This window comes from Callorhinus ursinus, unplaced genomic scaffold, assembly GCF_003265705.2.
Source record: "Callorhinus ursinus isolate GAN/ISIS: 27379988/994484 unplaced genomic scaffold, GSC_fseal_2.0 scaffold16, whole genome shotgun sequence".
NCBI lineage: Eukaryota > Metazoa > Chordata > Mammalia > Carnivora > Otariidae > Callorhinus > Callorhinus ursinus.
In genome coordinates, this window is record NW_027397078.1 from 680080 (window position 1) to 699264 (window position 19185).

Sequence of the window (19185 nt, forward strand, 5' to 3'; positions counted from 1 at the left end):
AGCCTTTTCTTCTTTTCAAATGCAAGCACTTGGTGCTATAAATTTTCCTCAACACTGTTTTAGCTGTATCTCACAAATTTTGATATGTTGTGTTTTCATTTTCATTTAGTTAATGTAGTTTGTGATTTCTCTAGAGAGTGACTATTTGATCCATAGATTACTTAGAACTATATAGTTTAGTTTCCATTTTTCCATAATAGAACTATTATTCTAATTTGATTTCATTGTGTTCATAAAATATACTTTGTATGATTTCAGTTCTTTTAAATCTGTTCACGTTTGTTTTATAGCCCAGGATATAATCTATCTTGGCATATGTTCCATGAGCACTTGAACATAATATGTATCTACTGCAGTTAGGAGAGGTATTCTATAATTGTAGATTAGATATTGTTGGTTGATGGTAATGTTGAATTCTTCTATATCCTTGCTTGGTTTCTGTCTAGTTATTCTATTAACTGTTAAGAGAGGAGTGTTGAAGTCTCCAAGTATAATTGTGGACTTGTGTATTTCTTCTTCCAGTTCTATCCGTTTTTGTTCATGTATTTTGCAGTTCTGTTGTTTGATACTTACAAATTTAGGATTGTTATGTCATCTTGGTGGATTGACCCTTTTATCATTTTTGCAGTGTTGCTCTCTTTCTCCAGTAATTTTCCTCACTCTGAAACCAGCATTACCTACTATTAAATAGCCATTCCTTCCTTGTTTTGATTAGTACTTACATGGTATGTTTTCCCATCCTTTTACTTTCAACCTGCCTTTATTGTTTTATTTGAAGTGAATTTTTTTCCACAGTATATAGTTGAGTCATGTGTTTTTATGCCCTCTGCCAGTCTCTGCCTTTCAATTGATGTATCTAGACCATTTATATTTAATGTAATTATAGATATGTTAAGACTGAAATCTAACATTTTGTTTTCTCTTTGTACTTTTTTCTTTCATTTCTGTTTTCTTTTTTTCATGCCTTAATGTGGATCAAACATTGATTAGAATTCAATTTTTATTTACCTATTGTTTTTAGGTATATCTCTTCTGATTGATTTTTTAGTGGTAGCTATAGGTATTACATTATATATATACATAATCTATCTCAGTCTGTTGGTATTGTCATTTTATCAGTTTGGATTAAGTGTTGAAAATTTATCTTCCTTTACATCCATTTATTCTCCCTCATTTATAATAAAACTGCCTTCAATATTTACTCTATATACAGTTAGAATCACATCAGACATTGTTATAATGTTTGTTTTTACCATCAAACATAATTTAGAAAACGGAAGAGAGGGAAGTCGTGTGTGTGTGTATTTTTTCCAAGTTGTTTCTCCCTTTCAGATATTCCAGGATTCCTTATTTTGTCATTTCCTTTTTAGAGGACTTCCTTTAGCCATTCTTCTAGAATAAGTCCGCCAGTGATGAATATCTTTGTTTCCTTCATTTGAGAATGTCTTTATTTCCCCTTCATTTCTGAAGGATATTTTCCCTGGATATGGGATTCTGGGTTGATAGTTCTTTTCTGCCAGCAGTTGAAAAATATTGTGCCACTTTCTTCTGCTTGCATTGGTTCACAATGAGAAATCAGATATCTTTCAAATTATCTTTCCTATAGAGGAAAGGTAGGCTCTCTCTCTCTCTCTTTTTCTCTCTCTCTCTACTTTTAAGACTTTGTCTTTAGCTTTCAAACATTTGGCCAAGATGTGTCTTGGTATTGAATTTCTTTGAGTTTATCTTATTGGAGTTTGCTTAGCTTGTTGAATTTGCAGGTTTATCTTTTGCCAAAGTTGGGGAGTTTTCAGGTATTATTTGTTCAAACACTTTTTTAAGTCCTACTTTCCTCTCTCCTTCTGGGATACCAGTGCCATTAATGTTAGATCTTTCATTGTAGTCCCACAGGTTTCTGGGTCTCTCTTCATTTTTTCAGTCTATGTTCTTTCTGTATTTCTTATTGGGTAATTTTTATTGTTCTGTCTTGAAGTTTACTGATTCTTCTTTATGTCCCTTCCATTTTCCTGTTGAGATTATTCATTTAGGTTTTTTTATATTGTATTTTTAAGTTCTAAAATTCCATTTGATTCTTCTTTATATCTTCTACTTCTTTGCCAAGGCTTGCTATTTCTTTGCTTAGAATTTGTATTTTTTTCATTTGTTTCATGTATGTCTGTAGTTGCTCATTTAAATGTTTTTTATGATGGCTCCTTTGTCATATGATCCTAACATTTCTATCATCTTGATATTGGTCTCCATTGATTATCTTTTTTCTTATAGTTTGAGATCTTCCTTGTTCTTAGTATGATAAGTCATTTTCAATTGAAATACAGAAATTTTGAGTATTATGTTATGAAACTTGGAATCATATTTAAAATTTCTATTTTCCAGCTTCCTCCAACACCACCCTGGCAGGGGAAAGGGGTTACTGCCTCAGTACTGCCACATGGAGGTAGAAGTCCAGATTCCCTATTTGGCATTTATTAATATCTGAGGAGGGAGGCTCCTTTGTCCTGCTCAATCCCCACTGATACTTCCCTTGCTGGGAGAGGTAGGGTGCCTCCTTGCTGTACCCCCTGTGGCCTCCTTACTGCTAGGTAGTGATGAAAGTTCTGACTCTCCATAGGCTTCCTCTGATACCACCTCAGTATGGAGAGGGAGTGGTTCTTTGTTACCACAAGGTGGGGGTACATGACCATGCTTCCTACGTGGTCTCTATTGTCATTGTGGATTGGGGAGGTCTTGTTACCACCCAGCATGGATGAAAGTCTTGTCTCCATATTCAGCCTTTTCTGCCATGATCTTGGCCATAGTGATGTCAGAAAAGACCTCATTATAGCCTGGCCAGGGTGGAAGTCTATGCTCTTCCCTCAGCCTTTGTTGACATGAGTGGAGATGGGGGCCACAGTTTTTCTGTGGTGTTTGGCTGGAGTAAAGCAGTTATTGTCTAAAATTTTTCTGGTTCTCAGGATAGGGAGAGCAAGCTTCTGTTGGGACTTATTTTGTCTGTGCCCATTAGCATTTCCAGGTTGTTGCTTCTCAGCTCCAAACCTGGGCTATGTAAGCCAAAAAAGGGTGGGGGACTTATAACTGTATCCCTAGCAAGTCTGCCTTCTTATTGTAATAGAAGTCTTCTTCACTACATTAAGACTCTTCTAATTGGATTGTTTGTTTTTCACTCTTGAGTTTTAAATTTTCTTTATATTCTAGATACTAGTCCTTTGTCATACATGTGTTTTGCAAATATTTTCTCCTAATGAATGGTATTAGAGGAAACCATATGAGTCTTCTTATGCTTGTTTTATGTGTAATATCCAAGGTTTTTAGTTGTACTTAGTGGGAGGAATAGGGAAAAGTTTATCTACTTCATTTCCACAGAAGCATAAGTCTCAATTATGTTATAATCTCTCATCTTGAGATTCATAAGGCTTACTTCCTCATATATTTAATAAATTCAAAATTAAATAAATGTTTAACCTGAATAAATGTCTTTAGTAAAAATCAAATGTATTGCAAAAAATGAATCTAGACACAGACCTTATGCTTTCATAAAAATTAATACAAAATGGCTCACAGACCTAAATGTGAAATGTAAAACTATATAACTCCTAGAAGACAACATAGGAGTAAACTTAGATGACCTTGGGTCTGGTACAACTTTTTAGATACAGCACCAAAGGCATGATCCATGAAAGAAATTATTGATAAGCCAGACTTCATTAAAATTAAAAATTTCTGCTCTGTGAAAGACATTGTCAAAATAATGAGAAGACAAGCCATAGACTAGAAGAAAATATTTCCAAAAGATATGTCTATCTGATAAAGGACTTTGATTCAAAATATTCTGGGTGTTATACGCAACCAATTAATCACTAAATTCTGCCCCTGAAACTAATAATACGGTATATGTTAACTAAATTGAATTTAAATAAAGAATTTAAAATATATATATACAAGGAATTCTTAAAGCACAACAATAAAAAAATAAACCTGATTAAAAAATGGGCCGAAGACCTGAACAAACAACTCACCAAAGAAGATATACAGATGGTAAATAATTATATGAAAAGTTGCTTCATGTCATATGTCATCAGGGAAATGCAAATTAAAACGACAATGAGATATAACTACACACTTATTAGAACAGCCAAAATCTGGGACACTGACAATACTAAATGCCGACAAGGATGTGGAGCAACAGGAACTCATTCATTGCTGGTGGGAATGCAAAATGGTACAGCCATTTTGCAAGACAGTTTGGTGCTTTCTTATAAAACTAAATATACTCTTACTATATGATCCAGCAATTGCACTCCTTGGTATTTACCCAAAGGAGTTGAAAACTTGTGTCCATACAAAAACATGCACATGGGTGTTTATAGCAGCTTTATTTATATTTTCCCAAACTTGGAAGCAACCAAGATGTTCTTCAGTAGGTAAATGGATAAATAAACCGTGGTCCATCCGGACAATAGAATATTATTCAGCATTAAATAGAAATGAACTATCAAGCCATGAACTTAAATGCATATTACTAAATGAAAGAAGCTGATCTGAAAAGTCTACATACTCTGTGATTCCAACTATATGACATTCTGGAAAAGGCAAAACTATGGAGACAGTAAAAAGATCAGTGGCTGCCAGGCATTATGGAGGAAGGAGGGAGGGATGAAAAAGCAGAGCACAGAGGATTTTTAAGGTAGAGAAACTATTCTGTATGATACTCTGATGGTGGATACATGCCATTTACACATTTGTCCAAACCCAACTCCAAGAGTGAACTTTAATGTAAACTATAGACTTTGGTTGATTATGATGTATCCATGTAAGTTCATCAGTTGTAAATAATGTACTACTCTGGTGGGGGATGTAGATAATGGCAGAGGTTATGCATGTGTGGGGACAGGGGATACATGGGAAATCTCTGTACTTTTCTCTTAAATTTTACTGTAAACCTAAAACTGCACCTCCCCAAAATAGTCTTCTTAAAAATCTAATGTATTTCTTAAAAACAGATAATTAAGCAAACCTTAAGCACCAAAGGTGTTTCTTTTAGCTGATGAAAGAAACATATGAATCCTAAAGATGGTCAGTGTGTTTGACCAGTTCTTATTATTTAACAGCTTCTTCAAGACCTAGTCTTAAACTTAGATCCTGATGAGTATGCCAAACCTGGATCTCAGTGCCAAGTGTCAAGATCCCTTCTGAGGATTTGTCTCTGAACTGCCAGCTTTCTGGACTTCAGGCCAGTTTCTATTTTGAGTGAAAGCTCCAATCTAGCAAGAGTGCATTGATTGCTTTCCAACTAATCAAAGGGAAAGCATTGGTTGGCCATTCTAGCATTCTTGTTCAGCTAAAAATGATTATGTCTCTGGCTCCTAATGCAAAGATATATTCTAACTTTTTTTCCCCTGTAATGAGGGTGCAGAATATCCTTCAATTTTGTTAAGTATAAAGTTAATGTATGCCTTTGAATAGTCTTTGAGAAGTTATACAATGCAGGTTTTCTCCCTAAGGGAAAGAGCAGAACATCACCTGCCCATCTCTTTTTCCCCAGTCATAAAATTTGTTTGACTTAAATTTACACACAGTAAAAGTTACTTACCTGAAGTTGTCTCTCTTTGCACTTCAGGAATAGATTTCTTAAAGTACCCATGGCCCTTCCAACAGAATGGAACATTTTGAATAAAAATTAACTATTCTGGTGCATGAACTTTGTATGAGATTAGGAAATTTTTCTCTTGTAGTATCCTTCCTCCTTCTTCTTCTGTGTGTGTGTGTGTGTGTGTGTGTGTGTGTGTGTGTGTGTGTGTGTGATTCTTTGCTACTCTGTACTTCTTGGGAGAAGCACGATGCTTAATAAAGGAAAGTTTAAGGATGAGTGGGGAGTATGGCTGATCTCTTATATGTGATTCAGTATTACTATTGTGATGAATACCCCAAAAGAGGAAGAATTGCTAGAAAGTCCTTTTCATGCCACGGTAAAAAGAATTTCTTCTCCCCTCCCAATTGCTCATCAAGGTAATCACTTGCAATGGCCACTGGTTTGCCACAGCTGGACAGGGAAAGTTGCTCTGTGTTGCTTGTGTATTATATCCCAGGATCTGGGCAGCTTGCTTGGCCTGAGACATTGTGTGATCATGAGAATACAATAGTGATAGCACCTCACATTCTCACCGCATTTCTACAAAGTAGGTATCATGTGAAGAAACCACGGCTCAGAATGGACATGCCAGTTGTCTAAAGCCAAATAGCTAATAAATGTCAGAGCTGGGACTCAAATCCAGTCTCTCTGTGTGACTCGAGAACCCATCTATTTTCACCGTATCAACATTGCTGAGTTTTGGTGAATTCCACTCACTGGGACTTGCATGGTTCCATAGTTACTGAGATAGTACTGTATCAGTCGTCTACCCAGTAGTTGGTTTGAAAATGTTAATACCAGTAAGGGATGAACTCAGTTCTCCTTAGGAATTAGGAGTCAGGTGAAAAGGCTCCACCAAGGTGCCTTCCTACCTAAGCTTGAAGAGGTTCAGTAAGAACCATGATTCCTTTCAGATGTAAGAGACACTCTGTAAATGTCAATTCTGCTGTGGGTCAGATGCAGTGCTAGCAGCTCCCAAGTACATCATATCATTTAATCATGACGGCTCTCTTATGAGGTATTAGGATGAGTATATCCCCATGTTACAGATGAAGGGATTGAGGTACAAAGAAATGAGGTCACTGGCATATCTACTATCTTGTAACCAGGTCTGACTATATAGTTTGCTCTCTAAACACCTCAGCTGGTTCCTGCCTACCTACCTACTTTGCTTCCGTCTCAGTAATATCCTCAGAGAATTTAAATTGAATATTTCAGCTGGGATCTTCAAGAAATCCTTGTATGACTTTAAAAATCTTTAGGCCACGCATGCTTTCGCCCTTGCCTCACCCTGTATTATCCTCAGTTGTAACCTTGCATCACAGTAGAGCCCAGAGCAAAATCAAGTGTAAATTGGTCTAAGAGGATAATTGAGTCTTTCTCAGTCACCCGGGCTTTAGCTTTGCCTTGACCTGGGATGCTTGCTAGTCTCAATGAAAGAATAAAGTGAGTTCATTAACTCTTAGATAGGTTGAGAGTTAAAATTCAAGGTGTGGGTCTGTGCAACTGAACTAATGGTTGTCGGCTTCTTACATTAAGACATCCACTAGCCATCTGGTGGGTGAAGGTATCTTTTCTGACATGAAGCTGGGTCAGTCTCAGTCACTGGGAAAATGTTGTCATTTGTATTCTGTATTCCTCCTGTTTCTTTGGGGTGTGCTATGTTTAATAAAGCATGCATTAGGAGATACTGAAAAAAGAGTTTTTAATCTAGTCTTTTTCTCCCAATAGGTTTAAATTGCCCCCAAAGTATGTGTTTGTGTGTGTATACGTGTGTGTTTTAGACTAAGTATCACTGAAGAAATCGACACCTCATTATGTGTAGGTTATTGCGTTTGTGGAACAAAATCTCCCTTAAGTGATATATCTACTATGTGTCATAAAAAATTAATTCACTTTATGTGTGCGTGTTTTCATTTCAGGCATCTTTAATAGGGAAATATATTCTGGTAGATTAGTTTACAGTGTTTCTAAATAATAAATCATAAACACCAATAAAAGAAAACATCTAAAATGTGCATATTTGTGAGTCGATTATATGTTGATTAACCTTATGTGCTTTTGCCATAATTCTTATGATTGTCATTTTCCCTTGCTGTCAAACAACAATTCATTTTTGGAACATAAGATGCATAATTACAAATGTTAATACAGCACCCTGCTGCATCTCATCCCCCTTTGCATTATGGCACAGATTTACTTTGGGGACACAATGGTACTTTCTCTCATTACTCATAGTAACTGTAATTAGACACTAAACTTGAGATAAATATATACTCATTATTTACCTATTTTGTTAATTAGAATTTTTCTCACACCAAGACTCTAGAAGAATAATGTTTATAATTCAACTAAGAACCACGAGATCCTGTTTAAAAAATAAAAATGGAAAGAAAGGAATCTGTTATGAAGAATAGAGCAATGGACTTGGGGGATTTAAGTGTAGAGTGAGTACTCAGTGGAAATCATGGAAATACTAGGCAAGCCTCGAACCATCTCATAGTCTTGTCCTTGCGGGGGATTCAGGGCTGTACTTCACACCTGACAGGGATATGGTAAAGATTAAATAGGTACTTCCCGAGAAAATCCCTAGAACACTACCTGATACCAGGTATATCACCAGTGAATGTGTACTGTTTTTAATATGACATTTGAAAATTAAAAAGAAATAGGCATTTTCTAAACATTAATTCACCAAATATCTCTTTAAATAGCAAGTTTCCATGATACAATGCCATTGATTTAATAAATATTTTTGAGTGTGAGTGCTTAGCATATACATAGCAATATGTTAAACAATGTGGCGGTGATCATAGCAGAAGTATGCTCTAGCTCTGAACTCTAGTGGAGGGAGATGAGACATATATAGGTAAAATGGTTGAGCAAGGAAATACATGATTGTCAAAATGAGTGATACCAGCAGCAAGTGATTATGAAAATTGGAAGAAGAACATCACAAGAAGCTTGCAAAAAAAAAAAAATTAAAAACGGGGGAGGTTGGCTGAATTCCTAAATGGTATGTGGGAAGGCATAAAGAGAGGATGGAGAGAAACATAGGTTTGGAGACTATTAAGGAAGCCCATCCAACTTAAGGTTTATGTAGAGAATCAGTAAGAGGAAAATTTGAATAATCTATAGAAAGTCCAGAAAAGCAAACTTTACCCGGTAGGCAGTGGGGAGCTAATGCAGGATTGTGAATAGGTGAATAAGAATGAAATTGGTGTTTGTGGGAAATCGGTGTGGGTTGGACTGGATGTAGGGTGGCCATGTGGTATGATTGCTTATGTAGAGTAGACTGGAAGAGTTAATGGGGGAGATATTTCAAAGCCAGGACTTGGTGACTGATTCAGTACACAGGCTAAAGAAGAGGAGAAGTAAATGGTTACAAGGTTTGAGCCAGTCAGACTTTTAAAGATGTAAAGCAAACAAATAAGATTTTTTTAAAAGCTAAAGTAGGAAGAGTTAGGCTTGATGTCAAGCTTGGCTTTTCTTTGGTTTTCTCTTCAGTTTGAGGTGATTGATACATAGAGGTTCAACTGGCCATTGTAGAGCATAGGTAGAACTGGGGCTTAGGTGAGAGATTGGGACCAAAGATTGTTCTAGACCCATAGAATGCTATTCCCAATCTAAACTAGTCTCAAGGGATGCCTTGGTGGTTCAGTCGGTTAAGTGGCTTGTCTTTGGCTCAGGTCATGATCCTGGGGTCCTGGGATTGAATCCCGAGTCTGGCTCCCTGCTCAGCAGGGAGCCTGCTTCTCCCTCTGCCTGCCACTCGCCCTGCTTGTGCTCTCTCACTCTCTCTGTCAAATAAATAAGTAAAATCTTAAAAAAAAAATAAGCTAGTCTCAATTACACATAAGTATCTTTAGGTAATCACTTCCTCTTAAAAACATCATCTGCCCTTGACCTTTATTCTCCTCTAACAACTATTCTCTTTCCCTTCACAGCCCAGCTCCTTAAGCTCTTGAAAAGTGTTCTTATATTCATTGTCTCCCTTTCCTCCCTCCCATTTCCCCACTACAGTCTGGCTTCTTCCTCTACTACAACACTCCTCTCTGTATAGTTCCAAGATGCATTAGTGTCCTCCAGGTTGAAAAAACAGGGAAGGAGCATCTTCCTTCTCCTTTTCCAATGGGCAATTTTAATAGAGTTTTTCAGCAGTATAGTACAGAGGAAGGAAGGTAGCCATTGATATATAATAGCATTGGCATCAAATAATTTACCAACTGGCCAACCTTTAGCAAGTTACTTAATCACAATTTCCTCATCTGTACGAAGATTTCTATAACCTTTGGAGTCATATGAGTGAGATGACATGTATAAAACCCTTTGGAAGTAGTTGTTGCTTAATAAATATTAGCCCTGTTGAATACTTCTTTTTGGAAATTTCTTCTCTTTCTCCTGGTTTTCTTCCTACTGCTTATTTTCCGTTCTTTTTCCTTAATTTGTCTCCTAACTACTGGTATACCCTAAAACAATGGTCCTCAAACTTGAGTGTGCATTCGAATTCTCTGGAGGACTTGTTAAGGAACATATTGGTGCCCTCCTCCCCACAGTTTCTGATCTAGTCAGGGCCCAAGGAGTTCTCAGGTAGTGCTGGTGCTGCTGGTCTGAGTATTGAACTTCAAGAACCACTAACCTAAAGTTCGGTCTCAGACTCTTTCTCATTCTATGAACTTTTCCTGAGAGGCTTCAGATACTGCTGATAACTCCCAGATATCTGTATCCAGAGAAGACCATACTCCTAGATTCTGGATTCAACTGCACATTACACTTCTTCACCAAGCTGTCTCCCAGACACATCATAATCTGGCATGCCCAAGGTGATTCTAAAGTACATATGGACATATAAATCTATAAGATTAGTCAGGAAAGGTCTGAAAAAGAAGAGCAATAAGGGAGAAATGGACCAGTTCCTTTGAAACATAATATAAAACTACAGTAATTAAAACAGTTTAATTAGAACTGGCGCATATTCATGTGCCAGATCAATGGACCATACTTAGGTCTAGAAATTGATCCAAAGACATAGTTTAGTGTGTGATTTTTAATATATAATTTTATCTTGAAATATTAAAGGTCTTTCAAAACAAGACACAAAGGAAGCCATCAAGGAGAAAATTGTTAAATTCGACTGCACCAAAGTTAAAATGTACAGCAGAACAAAAATACATAAACAAAATCTAAAGACAAAAAACTGGGAAGAAGATTTTGCATCTGCTATGGGAGCTTGTTCCCTTTATATATAAAGAGCTCTTGAGATTGAGAATCACTAAGGAAAATACCAACAAATCATTATAAAAGAGAAAAAAGGACCTAAACAGGCAGTCGAGAGAAAAAGAAAGTTGGTCTATAAAAATAAATGAAAAGATGCTCACCAACACTCATAATTAAAGAAATATAGATTTATTTAAGCAACAACTCTTACCTTAAGATACAACTTTCACCTATCAGACTGGCAAAACTCAGAGCATTCGGTATACGTTATTTTTTGGTAAGCATGCGGAGAAACGCACTCTTACACCTTGCTATATACCTTGCTACTCAAAGTGTGATCCTTGGACCAGCAGTATCTGTATCAACCCAGAGTTTGTTAGAAATGCAGTTCCAACCCAGATCTACTAAATCAGAATCTGCATTTTAATGTCCCCAGGTGATTTGTTTGCCCATTAAAGTTTGAAAAGCATTGCTGTAATACATTGTTGGTGGAAGTGCAAATTAACATAACCTCTTTGGATTTCAGGAGACTTTATCACAAACATTCACATATTCTGTGAACCACAATTCCATTTTATCTAATAGCTATAATCATCTGTGTGTGTGAAGATTACAGAAATACTCGCTGCAGCATTATTTGTAATAGCAAAAAAAAAATAGAAACAACCTCAGTTTTCATTAATTGGATAAAGGTTAAATAAACTGAACAAGATTCACATGGTATAATACTATCCAGTTGTTAAAAATTTGTGGAAAAGTACACACAGATATGAAATTATCTCCAAGATATATTGTTAGCACAAACATCAAGTTTCTGAACATTATTCTTGTATGCTTTTTTGGTGTTCTATTTTTATAATTCCCATTTTACAGATGATGTAAGTGAGGCAGAGATGTTAAATAACCAGCCCAAGGCCATACAGGTAGCAGTAACAGATTCAGATCCAGTCTGGTTTCAGAACTTTTGCTTTTAATACTATACCATACTGCTTCCCAGGGATAAACAAGAAAATGTTAACAGTGGTTTCCCCAGGTGTGTGGAGGACTCATTTTTTATTGTTTATGCCTTTGTACTCTTTGAATGGTTTGCCTTCTGCAAGTGTTACTTTAAAAAAAAAAAAAAAAGAAATACTTAAAAATCAACTTGTCCAAAATTGGATTGATTTCCCTCCCTACTCTTCTGCTGGTATTGGTGACAGGCTGAATCATTTACTGAAGTGAGAAATCTGGCAGACATTCTGGACTCCCTCCTCTTCTTTACTCCTCACATCTGTCCAATCAGACACCAGGATTTATTGGTCCTACCTCCCAGACAAGACAATTCTCAAATACACCTCTCCATTCTATCCCTGAATCAGAGATCACTTGGACTGTAACATTTATTTCCTAAGTGGTCCACCTGCCTCTTTTCTCCCTGATGCCAACGGATACATCTTTCCAAAATGTAAATCTGGTTCTGCCACTGTCGAACTTAGAATCTTGCACCAGCTCCCCAGTGCCTGTGGGAAAGCCAAACTCATTTACATGGCGACTTAGTTCTCCCATGTTCTGGCCCAGCCTGCTGCTCTAGCCTTACCTCTCACCACCCCTCCTCTCACATCCTAATCTCAGGACACCATTTTTCCCTCCCATTTCCATGATTTTCACATGCTATTCCTTCTACAGGCATACCTTTTATCTGGGTCAATCCCTACCCTTCCTTCAAGGTCAGACCTCAAGCATGGCCTCCTTTATGTAGATTTTTTTGTCTGCAGGTTAGTAGACATTATGTATTCTGTGCTGGGCAGGTCAGGATACCCTAAAGTTCTGTGGTTTCTCAGTGTTCCACAGGACATGTCTACAGTGTCAAAGCCCTCTTGCCTGAATGCTGTGCATTCATACTCCTTGTGGACTCCCAACATGGACTCCAACATGTGGACTCCCAGCATTTTTCAATGCTAGTACTTACGTAGAAAGGGAAACACAAAAATACAAAAAAAATCTATTTCCCTTTCTACATAGGTACTAGAATTGAATTCATTCATTCATTCATCCATTCAATTATTGAGAGCCAAGCAAGCACAATTCAAGATGCTGAGGACAAAGCAATGAACAAATTCTGTTCACTGCTAGAATTTTGAATACTTTATAATTTTCATTTTGATTCTGTCTTTTAGCTTTAGTGTTTTCAAATTAAATCTATATTTATGTATGAGTTTTGTTTCAGTTTTACAAGCATTACCTTGACAAAATTTAAAATCCAATTTAAGTCAAGTCCAATTTTTAAAAAAATAACTGATTTGTTTATTCTCCATCCCAAGGGGAAGGAATGTGTATGATTGAGTGCAGGAGTGCATGCGTGCCTGAGAGAGAGTGAGCAAGCAGTTACCCACAGTGAGGAAACTGGGTAAGGAGTGGGTTGGGGAGGCATGAGTAGGGGAGTTCATGTTCCCCAGAAGGAAAATAATTTTGTTTTAATTGCTGCCTTTTTTCTTAAATTGTTGTTTGAAAACCCTCTAAAAAAAAAACAAAATGAAAACCAAAGAAATGAAAAGCTTGAGCAACTAGAGGTTTGCAAATGTAAATACATCATATCAGGAAATTTCCCAGGAGCTCATGCAGGACATTGGGGAACCATGCGAAAGCCTTTATGGAGAGAAACTTCAGAAAGGGAGGTAGATATATGGCAGCTGCTCACCAGCTCATACCTCCTCCAAACAGGGAAGATGTGAGCAGAGATTGGCCCTCTTGGTTCTGGCACCTTCCTCACCATGAAGTAGTATGTTCCCACCTGCCCCTGGAGCCCAAGCTCTATTCAGGCAGCCCACTCGATTATGTATACAGCCACTGACAGTTGAGGAGAGGCTCCCAGCCTGCCTTGGAAGACAAGACCCCACATAAGTCAAAGCATCAGCAGCCAGTATTTTATATATTTATTTATTTTTAAAGATTTTATTTATTTGAGTGAGAGAGAGAGAGAGAGAGAGAGAGATCACAAGCAGTGGGGAAGGGTAGAGGAAGAGGGAGAAGCAGGCTCCCCACTAAGCAGGGAGCCTGATGCGGGGCTCGATCCCAGGACCCTGGGATCATGACCTGAGCCGAAGGCAGACACTTAATGACTGAGCCACCCAGGCACCCAGCAGCCAGTTTTTTTTTTTATCAGTTGCTTTTTTTTTTAATGTTATTTTAGTCACCATACAATACATCATTAGTTTTTGATGTGGTGATCCACGATCCATTCTTTTCGTATAACACCCAGTGCTCCATGCAGTATGTGCCCTCCTTAACACCCATCACCAGGCTTTTAAAGAAGCCATTTGAAAATCTGTTTTAAAATGCATGGTAGCATTCTTTAGAGTGATGGATCTCAAACTTGGGTGTGCAGCAGAATCACTTGGAGGGCTTGTTAAAATTCAGATTGCTGGGCCCTAATCCCAGAGTTTCTGATCCAGAAGGTCTGGAGCAGGGCCCCAGAATTTCATTTCTAAACAAGTTCTCACTGATGCTGATGCTGATCTATAGAAAAAAACTTTGAGAACCACTGTTTAGGGAAAAAGCACAGGAATTTGGAAGTGAAGAACTTGGTTTCAAGCCTTGTGTGATTTATTTCACCTCTGAGCCTGAGTTTTGTCTTTCCTGCAGTGGAGTTTATAAGGTGGTTGTAAGGATTAAATGGACCGGTGTCTATGAAAGTTCTTTGAGAACTGTATACAAATATTAGCAATTAGATGGCTTCACAAATGGTACTTGCTGCCACACCCCACACCAGATTTTCCTGTGCCTTGTCCCCTTTCCATGCAATTTTGTCCCACCAAGTTTATCAGGCACTTGGGAAGAAACTATAGCCAAGAAGGGCTTGAGTAGGGTGCCTGGGTAGCTCAGTCGGTTAAGCGTCTGCCTTCAGCTCAGGTCATGATCCCAGGGTCCTGGGATCGAACCTCGCGTCGGGCTCCCTGCTCCGTAGGGAGCCTGCTTCTCCCTCTGCCTCTGCCCCCCACCCTGCCTCTCATGAATAAATAAATACAATCTTATAAAAAAGTGCCCTCAGTAGTAATTTCTTTCAACCCACTAGGCACAGCCTTGATGCTGACCCTGACTTGACCCCTTTCCTTTGCCTGATCTCTCTTCAACTTGCTCCTTATTCTTCCAGCCCTGGCCATTTCTCACAGCAAAGAACAGCTCCAAGTATTGATATTGGGGTTAAAAAACCTGTCAGATGAAGGGGTTTGGGGGTATTTTTTGTTTTGGGGTTTTTTTGTTTTTTGGGGGGTGGTTTTTGTTTTTGGTTTTGGTTTTGGTTTTGTTTTAGTAGTAGAATAAACAGAGGAATACACTACCAAGCAGCAAAGCATTTGTTGGTGAAGCATTTTGCTAGTTGGTGGGCTCTAGGCTGATTTACCTGAGGGCAAAATCCAAATGTTTGAAATAGTTAAGTGGAATTACAAGTATAATTGCAGATTCCTAACTTAAATGTATCAGACAGTTGTATTGGACAATTGTCAGGGTAAATGATATATCCATGTAGAACGGTGTCTTTTTTCTTTGAAAACCTTTTCTCATTCAACTATAATGCATGTGTAGTGTAGAAAGCTTTGAAATTTTGTAAAGGCGTAAAAAATATTAAGAAAGACCCTTAATATTCCTCATATCAGTGAGGTCATATGATACATGTCTTTCTCTGATTGACTTATTTCACGCAGCATAATACCCTCCTGTTCCATCCACATCGTTGCTAATGGCAAGATTTCATTCCTTTTGATGGCTGCATAATATTCCATTGTATATATATACCACATCTTCTTTATACATTCATCTGTCGATGGACACTCTGAAACAAATAATACATTATATGTTAAAAAAAAAAAGAAGATAGCAGGAAGGGAAAAATGAAAGGGGAGAAATTGGGGGGGGGGAGACGAACCATGAGAGACTATGGACTCTGAGAAAAAAACTAAGGGTTCTAGAGGGGAGGGGGGGGGGGGGGGGTGGGTTAGCCTGGTGATGGGTATTAAAGAGGGCACGTTCTGCGTGGAGCACTGGGTGTTATACGCAAACAATGAATCATGGAACACTACATCAAAAACTAATGATGTAATGTATGGTGATTAACATAACATAATAAAAAAAAAGAAAGAAATCTAATATTAAAAAAAAGAAAGACCCTTAATTCTGCCACATAGAGATAAATACCTACTGGGAAGAGACAGTGTATTTGTATTTAGCCTTTTAATATGTGTATGATTATACATGAGTATATAGATACATGCATATATATTTTTTGAATTGGGCTGGTACTACATACAGGTTTATGTACTTTTCTTTCACTTACCATTATATTGTGAGCCTTTTCCAGGATCATTAAGGAGTCTTGAGAAACATGGTTTTTAATGGCAGACTATTATTCCTTCCTGTAGATGTATGATACTTCACTTAACTCTTCCTAAACGTTGGGCTCTTAGGATATTCCTGTTTTTAGCATTATAAATATCCCTGCAGTACATGACACTTCATGTACATAAATCAATGTGTGCATGTCTAATTGCTCTCTTAGGATAGAATCCTAGGAGTGGAAAGACTGGATCAAAGGGTAGGAACATTTTTTAAAACAGATGTAATTCACATGCTGTCAGATTCATTACTTTCAAGTGTGCCATTCAGTGGTTTTTAGTGTATTCACAAGGTTGCACAACCAGTAATGCTGTCTAATTCCAGGGGAGAAAAATGGAGTGCTTCATAAATTTGCATGTCATTCTTTGCAGGGGCCATGCTAATCTCCGTATCATTCCAATTTTAGTGTATGTTGGCTGAAGCAAGCACAGTAGGAACACTTTGATGACTCTTGCTATGGCACATTTCCCTCCAGCAAATGTTTGCCCATATCCCTTCCCACCCAGCAGTGCGTAAGAATGCCTGTGTTCCTGCAACTTTGCTGACACTTAGTTTAAAAATACGTATGGCCGATACCATTGAAAATGGCATTTTATTGTTGTGTCTCTCTGATTAGCTTTTCTTCTTCTCCCAACCTGAACTCTAGCTGTTCTGTGGAGACCCATCACCTACCCTCTTTGCACACATTTACTGCAGGCAGTTATGTCCACTGTAGCAGCATCCGCTGCCTCCTCTCGGGATAATGACCACAGGTCCATAGCCTGCCCTAATCTCTTTCTAGCACTGCAGCCCAGACATTAAGCTGCTTGCTGGGCATGCCTATCTACATAATTCGACAGCCTATGAAACAAACTCCTGTCTAAAATCAAACATTTCTCCTGAAACCAGCTTCTGCTCTGACTTCCCTGTCTAGGTGAGTGATACCACTGTTCTCCCGCGGGCTTCACGGTCACATTAACCCCATTCTCTCCTCCATATTTAATTAGTAGTCCAACCTTGTTGATTCTGTCTCTCATGTCCTCCCTCCCATCCTTCCCTTCTGCTCCATCCCCGCTGTCTTGCTCTAGTTCTACCTTTTATCCTATCTGTGGTGCTAGCCTGCTCCCTTCTCTGTGCTTTCAGTATTTATCCACATAATTCGTCCTACCAGAATAACCTTCCCAATACACAGCTTTTACCATGTTGCTCTCCTATCCTGGAACCTCCAAAACCTCTCTCTTGCCTCTTGGGTTATATTAAGTAAATGCTTTACCCTGACACTGTGGCCAACCATATTCTTACCATCATTTTTATTTTACTTCCTGTGTGCCTTATAGAAACCGCACGTTCTTCATTCAGCATATTCCTGCTTTTCTCCCTCTTGTTTATGCAAAACCTGGCACGACTTCTCCAGTCTCCTCCAGTTTAAACTGGGTCTTCAAGACTTAGCTTAGAGGTGCTGTGAAGTCTTCCTTGATTAACCAGCTGTGCTTTCTCCTTTTTTAAACACTCCTTTTGTCAGCATTTCCTTCATGACATGACATTCGCATTAGGGTTTAGTGGTTACTTAGGTATTTCTATTCATCTCCTATCACAGTATAAATTCTTTGAGCACAGGGATTATATCTTCTTCATTTTGGCATGTCCCATAGTACCTCTCCATGTACCTTAAATGTAGATGGAAGCTCCATCAGTGCTTGAATAAAAGAATGGTGAAGACTGCCCACTTTTTTTTTTTTTTTTTTTTTAGAACTCCTAATGACTCAGTTTCGGGAATGAATTCTGTGCTAAGAAGGGACAGATGCCAGATGACCCAGATGTCATGGCGTCTTTTTCTCTCACTTTCCACATTCAGTCCATCCACAAGTCCTGTCAGCTCTACCTCTTCGAGATATCTCTAGTCAAGCTTCTTTTCTCTACCCTACTGCTTCCTCCCTAGAACAAACCACCATCATCTCTTACCTACAAGAGACTCTTCAACTGGTTCCCTGGCTTCTACTCTTGTCCTACCTAAATCCGTCAGTCAGGTGAGATCTTTATAAAACTTCAATCATGGTAGTCCCCTGCCGAACAATGTCCACTGCCTTCCCACTGCAGTGAGATTTAAATGTATGCTTCTTACCTTGGCCTTTGAAAACTCCACCATCTGGCCTTGGCGCTTTCGCAACCTCATCTCCCACCACTGTCCACCTAGCTCACTGTGGTCCAGCTCCACTGAGCATTGGCCCTTCCTCATTGTCATGTTTGCTCAAAGCAGAGTGAGTGGGTGCTCTTGGTTCTACTGGGGTATTCACTATTGTTGGCTTCATGTCCTTAGTAGTGGAGATGAGTTGAAGAGTGGCCAGAAGTAATTCTAAGGGCTTTGAGACTTGACTTTGAGGGAAACCTCTGTGGGTTCCATCATCCCCCTGAAAAGTGGTACCTCTAATACTGAGTTTGAGCAGAAGAAGATATTTGGCTTAAGGGGAGAAGAAAGGAAATCTTGTATTATTCCCATAACCTCCTTCTCATGGGATACGACAAATATTACTAATAGAAACCAGAGCTGGGGGACAAACAACCTCCACCTTCTTTATCACTCTGCGTGTTGGTTTAGGAAATTGGGCATCACAGCAGAAGCTGACTCAGAAGATGGTGCTCTATGAACCTGTTGTCATTTTCTCTGTGTGCTCTCCAAAGTCTCCCTCGGGTCTCTGGCGGTACACTCTTAGCTTTTGTATATACAGGAAAGTGAGAAAAAGTCTCTCATTATTCAGATTCTTGACTTGCTCCCCTTGCTTCTAGAAGCTGTGAAATATGCACTGTCAACCTCCCTGCCTTTGGGATCACTGACAAGAAGCAGTCTATGATGGGTATGTCTTATTAGACTATACATAGAAAAACTAAAATATGCTCTCCAGTGCACACTGAAAGAGAATTCCAAGTAGTATGTTTCTAAAGTACTAAGCATTTTGTAGCCCCTCATATTTGCAAGGCTCTCCTGCATCATTCACAGT

At 38.4% G+C, this 19185-nt stretch overlaps 1 protein-coding gene and 1 pseudogene across 4 annotated transcripts in view; one reads left to right on the top strand and one right to left on the bottom strand.

Annotated features, from left to right (window-relative positions):
* SHROOM4 (shroom family member 4) overlaps nt 1-19185 on the top strand; it is a 218882-nt gene that overhangs the window by 146754 nt on the left and 52943 nt on the right. The window contains exon 1 of one of the 4 annotated variants that reach the window (XM_073901801.1): nt 18977-19041. The exons of 2 other annotated variants lie outside the window; for them this stretch is intronic. The gene's annotated coding sequence lies outside the window, so the exon portion shown is untranslated. Of the gene's footprint in view, nt 1-18976; nt 19042-19185 lie in introns of those variants that run through there. One more of the 4 variants, XM_073901799.1, reaches the window with a different exon arrangement.
* On the bottom strand, nt 16538-16637 carry LOC112813055 (U6 spliceosomal RNA; annotated as a pseudogene).